Source organism: Triticum dicoccoides, chromosome 7B (assembly GCF_002162155.2).
Source record: "Triticum dicoccoides isolate Atlit2015 ecotype Zavitan chromosome 7B, WEW_v2.0, whole genome shotgun sequence".
Taxonomy (NCBI): domain Eukaryota; kingdom Viridiplantae; phylum Streptophyta; class Magnoliopsida; order Poales; family Poaceae; genus Triticum; species Triticum dicoccoides.
The window spans coordinates 25,171,387-25,178,889 of NC_041393.1; positions in this window are offsets into that span (position 1 = coordinate 25,171,387).

A 7,503-nucleotide genomic window follows, 5' to 3' on the forward strand; every position below is an offset into this window, starting at 1 on the left:
GCCAAAGCCGCCCTCCCCGTCGCGCCGATACGTCGGCGCCGCGGTTCGTCTAGGGGACGCACGGCGATCCTCTCGCTCCCACAGTACGCTCTCGTAGACTGTCGTCCTCTAGCCACGCCGCCACCTCTGGCTACATTCTTGTGGAGGCGCACGGTGGTCAGCACCGCCACCGCTGACGACGTTCGTGTGGAGACGCACGGCGGTTAGCTTCTCCCATGGTACGCGCATTCTAGACTGAGGCCCCATTCATGTCGGTGTAGCGCTGAATATTAGCTGATAGACGCTGTTAATTTCACTGTTTGCCGAAGTAGTTTACTGTCAATATGCTCTACTTAAGAAGTTTCCTTGCCCTGTTCTGCACTCAATCTGCTTAGCTGAGATGGCATGCCAAGGCTGATTAGTTGCTAAAATATCTTGCCATATATTTATTGTGACGTAGATTGCCATGGTCTAGTAGCCAATCTGTTAGGTGAAATAGCTCTACACCGTTTTATACTCGATCTTTGTTGCTACGATGGCCTTCGATAGTTTGATGGCTGTGTGCTCGGCCTCATTGACTACTGAAATAGCCTGCCATAATTTAGCACTCAAATTTGTTTGCTGAATTAGCTTTACATATATTTTGTTACTTAGATCTGCTCGTCCAAATATCTTGCCATAGCTTTAGACATCGACCTAGGTATTTTTTTTTCTGGACTTCATTTTTTTAGAAAAGGAGGAAGACCCCCGGCCTCTGCATCTGGGCGATGCATACAGCCACTTTATTAATTATTCTCAAAAGACCTTAAAAAGAAATATATATTTTCCTGTAATATCTAGTAGAAGAACTAATTTGTATGTCTAACAGATCGACAAGACTTGGATAACTTCTGCTCAAAGATTCTCTGCTGCATATGTCGAGGGGGTTGAAAACTTCATGAACTTTATCAGAGCTGAGTATGATGGTCCAAAATCAGATGTTCTCTACCCGTATAGCAGTTGTATGAATTCAGTTACAAGACCCCAGTCAACTATGCAAAATCATCTACACTTGTATGGGATGTCGGTCACATATACTAGGTGGGTTCATCATGGTGAAGCTGTGAACGTCAATGTTATTGACTACGTGGAAGCAGCAGATCACCATCTTGATCTACCTGATGCTCAGGTGGAAGAGGAGGAGGAGGAGGTGGTGGCGGAGCTAGTGAGTTTGACCAACATTGAAACAATGCTACCACATTCTCGTGCATTCTGTGAACTTTCACCTGCAGAAGAAAACGGTGGGCCCGCATGTTAGAACAATGCAACGTTGCTGTCACCCCAGGAAATAAGCTGTCAATATTCTCAGCTATGGTCACCTTTCTTCAGGTGAAGACATCTGAGCGGATGACCAACAAATCATTCGATGCGATGTTGGCTGCTTTCTGCAAATCTTTCCCAGATGCGTTTGAGCTGCCACACACCTACAGTAAAATGAAGAATTTCCTTCGTGCAGTTGGAATTGGATATGATATGATCCATGTTTGTAAGAATAATTGTGTTCTGTTCCGGAAGGATTATGCCAACTTAAGTGAATGCCCGAAATGCAAATCATCAAGATGGAAAGATGGCGATGCTGTGAAGAGGATTCCTCATAATGTTCTGAGACATTTTCCAGTTACACCAAGATTGCAGAGGTTGTTTCATGATGCTGAAACAAGAGAGGATGTACTGTGGCATTCTAGGAACCAGGAGTACAGAAATCAGAATGTAATGAGCCATCCATCTCATGGTAGTGAGTGGAAAAGCTTCAATGATAAACACAAAAAGTTTGCTGCTGACCCGAGAAACATTAGACTTGGCTTAGCTTCAGATGGATTTAACCCATTTGGCCACCAAAGCGCCACATATAGCATGTGGCCAGTGCTTGTTATCCCTTACAACATGCCTCCAAATGTCTGCACCAAAGAATCAAACTACATGATGGCCTTGCTCATCCCAGGTCCAAAAAGTCCTGGAAAGGATTTTGATTTGTTCATGGAGTCTCTTGTGGAGGAACTTCAACAGCTATGGAAGGGTGTTCTCACTCGAGACCTATATAGCAGCCCACCAGCTGATTTCTTTCTGCGTGCTATTATAATTTGGTGCATCCATGATTATTCGGCTTTGGGCACTATGTCAGGGCGAACGAGACATGGTTACAATGCATGTGTTCGCTGTGACAGGAATCTGTTGTCATACGCAATACTTAGCAAGATCTGTTACATTGGACACTGCCATTTCCTTGCCAAGGATAAGCCGCATCCTAGAAAATACCGAAGACATGTGTTCAGTGCAAAGCATGAAAACCGTGATGCGCCAAAGAGGCTCACCGCTGATGAGTTGCAAGTGGAATTAGAGAAGGTCAGGCATATTACACCAGGAAACCATCCTGGTAATGGTAGCGGGAAAAGGAAGCATGGCAGGGCATAAGAGAGATTATTGTTTACCCGCAGGTCCATTTTGTGGGACTTGGAGTATTGGAAAGATTTGGATCTGCGGCATAATCTTGATGTGATGCACATCGAGAAAAATATATGTGACAGCATTATCGGCACACTTCTAAATATTGAAGGAAAGACGAAAGATACCTTAAAATCTAGGATTGATTTGACACACCTGGGTATCAGAAAGGATTTGTAGGTGCAAGATGAAGGTAAACCACGGGATATGGCACCAGCTGTGTACGTCTTGGACAAGGTAAAAAGAAAACAATTCTGAGAGGTCCTGTCACGTGTGAGATTCCCACATGGATTTGCTTCCAACCCTGACAGGAGAGTCAGTGCAGATGGAAACAAGGTACAAGGGTTGAAAACTCATGACTGCCACATCCTACTTCAAAGGGTTTTACCTGTTATCCTTAGAGGATTGGGCCGCCCTGACTTATACAGAGCAGTTGCAGAGTTGGGACAATTCTTCAGGGAACTCTGCAGTAGAAATATCAGGATAGATGCTTTGGAGCGTCTTAGAGACAAGATACCAACTATCATATGCGACCTTGAGAAGATATATCCTCCAGCCTTCTTTGATGTGATGGTGCATTTGGCTGTCCATCTACCTGATGAGGCACTACTTAGAGGTCCAGTACAGTATGGCTAGATGTACCCTATTGAAAGGCGGCTAGGCACTTTCAAGGGCTATGTTAGGAATAGAACTAGACCCGAGGGTTCCATTGCAGAGGCCTACATTGCTACAGAAGCATTGACATTCTGCTCAAAATACATTGAAACAACTGATCAGCTTAGCAAAGAGGTGGGTGAAGACAATCCCGGACTCAATGTTTTCGATTATTCTGTTCGAGTTATAGGGAAGAGTCGACAAGAGGACAAACCTAAAGATTTGGACAAAATGGTTTGGTATGTGTTGAATAACTGTCCTGAGATACTACCTTATATCAAGTAAGTGCAGTACTGCAGCTTATACATAATAATCTACTAAACTTGCAGCACATTTTTATATATTTAGATGTTTGACGCGATCACTATGTTGTACAGCATCTACAAAGAGGAGTTACTGCCGCAAAATCCAAGAAACATTGACAAGCTGGTTAGGGCAGGATTTGCGAAATGGTTCAAGAACCATGTAAGCTTTTGAAGTGCACTGTCAGTTTTTGTAATATATTGAGTACATAAGGTGACCAGCTTGTCTATTTTCTAACCATAGGTTAAGAAGATGCGGGAGGATGGGCAGGCAGTTGATGATGCCCTTTACTCACTAGCAATGGGTCCTGATACTCGGGTAAGACATTATGAATCTTGCGTTGTTGGAGATGTGCGCTACAACACCCTTGCACAAGACGAAGGCAGGAAGACACAAAATAGTGCCATCATGAGCACGGATACGTATGACAAAGAGACAACTGAAATGTATGCTAACATAACAGACATTGTTCAGTTGCAGTATATCTCCAGTTTCGAGGATCATCGGTGTGTGGTTCTGTTGTGCTGTCATTGGTATAACATGTTTTCCAGGATCGCAAAACCCAGAGCTGATGATTATTTCAAATCCATCAATGTCAAGGCGGCGTACTAGACCAACGAGCCTTTTATTTTGGCAAATCAAGCAACACAGATATTTTTCTTGGAAGACACATTTGCACGTAGCGATGACTGAAGAGTATTGCAAAGGTTTGAGCAGAGGAATTCGTTTAATGAAGTTGCACAACAAGATGATGCTTACACTGCTCCTGATGTACAAGATAACACAGATGTTCCTCATATCTTTGAGAACCATCACGTCAATGACGCCGGCAAAAAGATTGCATGTCATGCTGTGGACATACAAGAGTTGATCAAGAAGAAGCCAACGTTCGAGGACGTTGAGGACGAAGAAGAAGATGACACCATGGGGAATTATGATTTAGACTGATACACATGGCAAAGATGTTGACACTGCTGCTGCGGATGGTGATTACATTGCTTTTGTTGTATTTGCCTGTCAGAAGACGTTTTTTATCTACTATGTGAAATTGTGTTTGCTATGATAACTGAAACCTGATGAACATGTTGTTTAGTATTTTGCTGTGAGAACATCACAGTAATGTATGCTGATTTGTGTTTGGTGATTATATGACAACTAAAACATATGATGACATTGTTGTTTAGTTGTACTCATATTTGGTTGTGAAATCATCATTTAATGACATAGTTTGCTGTTGGACTGCAATTTGCTCGACGTCTTCGAATGAGAACAAAGCTGACCCGACAGGGCCTCTACTATTTATTTATTTATGAGCAAAAGAGGATACCCCCTGTTTTCCGTTAATAGAAATCATTAGATGTTCACAACACTACGCCCGGCCTGCTACACAGGTTTCATTCATTACTAGTTTCAGCAAAGTGCTCATGTCGTAGCCACTGAATACATCATGAGTGCTACATACACTGCAAATAAAGAGACAATCATCCTACAGAGCACATCGATTTTGCCCATTATCTTCACAAGCTCTTTCATCTCCTCATTGTTGTCAAGGCCGTTCAGTAGCTGTTGCTTGTCCATGATCAGAGGAACTGCATCTTTAACCTTTTTCTCTGCATCAACACCCCAACCTGCTGGTATTGGGATTCCTCGGCTAACCAAATAATCAGCGTAGTTGCATTCCCCCACATCAGCAACTTCCCAGAAATACAAATCACACAAATCTTCCCTTTTCTGCACAAATCAAATTGGAAGATCATCAACCAAACTATTAAAAAAATCAACAACTGAAAGCAGCAGAACAACACTTAAACATATTATTACCCCATGATTCGGGCATTTGTAGAAGACTTGGTCAGGGTTGAGGATTGTGATTGAGACGCGACGAATGACTCTACGTGATTTGCAGCAGTGGCACCACACCAACGGCAGCGGGTTGCGATGAGCAATCGGCTGCGGTGCGCGTGCCGGCGGGGCTGTGATGAGACCCACGGGCGATGGTACGGGTGGCGACTTGGTGCATATCTGGTTGTTGCCTGCTGAAGAGCAGGTGGACGAGCAGCCAGTGGACATGGTTGCTGCGGCCAGAGCTTCTGATGCTAGGCAGAGTAAGTAGAGAAGAGGATAAGCGAACATTGGATATGTCAGTTTCATTACTTGCAGAGTAGCATAGCACCATATATAGTCATAGTCTAGGTTTGGATTCGAACTAGATATAGGAGCACGTCTCGACAACGTCTCTTTACTGGTACACTAGCTTGTTCTGTACGCCTTCCCAAGTCTTTGATTTTCTTTCCCTTTTTTTGCGAGGAAGGAAGGAGGACAAAATTGAGAGTTCCTGGGACTCGAACCCAAGACCTCTCGGTTGAAAACCAAGGGTGCTAGTCACTTATGTGGCGAACGTTCCCTGTGAGGAGGATGGCAGACGAACGCATTTTCCTCGCAGTTTTCTTCCTATATATAAAAAAGTATGCTACTTGGTTTCCGCTTAGTCAACAAATGATTGTGCCAACCTTGACCGTTGGATTGACATTCAACGTCTGTCACGTTTCTTCAGTCTCTTCTTCCTCGAGCCGCCAAAGCCAAACCAGCGCCGGCGGGACCGCCTGCTCCCACCTCCCACGGCTAGTTGTGATCTTCCCCGGCTCCTGTTCGTTCCCGTCTGAGGCCTCACCATCGTCCTCCACCTTGGTTCGCTCGCCACGGCGCCGCCATCCGGTGTTGTCAACATGGTCAACAACCAAGAGGAATAAGGAGATAAATGTACATGGTGAGGATGACAGTAGGGACCCAGCAGCGCACACAGTAATTTTATTTTTTCGGGACGGAGAAGGGTATCAACTAGGTTGTGCGGGACCCGTGGCCCGTCTAGCCCAGGCTTTTATTTCATATGTTTAGCACATGACCAGCCCAATTTGTTTTTTTCCATTCTGAAAAATGTCTAGCCAGCTATTTTGTTTTTTGCAGAATAACCAACATAGCCTACTTGCTTTTCTATGCCCTGCTGGGCCGGAAATCTTTCAAGACGAGGAGGGATGCATTTTGCCCAAAAAATGGGCTATAAGTAATAAGAAATGGGCTATGAGTAATAAGAAATGGGTTGTAAAATGAAAAAATACAGCAAACAAGCAATTAGTTCCAAAATACTGTTTTCTTTCGGATTTTGATATTTTAAATTTCATTGTTTTTGTGCGGGTAAAATTTCATTGAATTTAAATTAAGGTATATTTAGATTTAAAATTAATTTGAACCTGGCTAGAAATTTTGGGTTGTATGCTGTTTGGGACAGATTTGGAGGTTGACTTATGGGTCTACTAGGTTGACGTGTACTTTGGCTTTGTCAACTTAGTCCACAAACGATTCTAGCAGCAGTGACCGTTGGATGTTAATCCAACGGCCGTGCTGCTTCTTCAATATGAACAATTCTAGCTCCAGTGACCGTACGATGTCCATCCAACGGCCGTAGTGCTTCTTCAACCCCTGGTCTTCTTGCTCCAGCCGCCCAAAGCAGCGTCGGTCGTGCCGCATGCTCCTGCCTCCCGTGGCCGGCTGTGCTGCCGCGGAGGCCTCACGCCCCTACTATTCCCACTGCTGGCCAGGCACTGAGGCGACGGCAGCCTAACACCACAGCCGAACCAGTGAACCCTCGTACTCCTCTCTGCGCGGGCTTCCACTGCCGCATCTTCCCCGGCTCCGCGTCGTCCCCTTCCTAGGCCTCCCCGTCGTCCACCGCTGTGGTGCTCTCGGCGTGGCCTGGTCAACATGGTCAAGGAACGACTTCCATCGGATGTGGACTGTACGTGGAGAGGCTGACAGCTGGGTCCACGGCCGCAGCAAGGAAGTACCTCCTTATTACGCGGAAAATAATGATTCCTCCACCTGACAGCTGGGACCCACCAGATGGGCCACTGTATTTCGTGAAAAAAACATTTCCCCCTGACTGCTGGGACCCACCAGCTACATGTTCGCACGCAAGGAAGTGCGTCCGGGCAAAAAAACGATTCGCCCCCCTGACTGCTGGGACCCACCAGTTACATCTTCGCACGCAAGAAAGTGCGTCCGGGCAAAAAAAACGATTCGCCCCCCTCA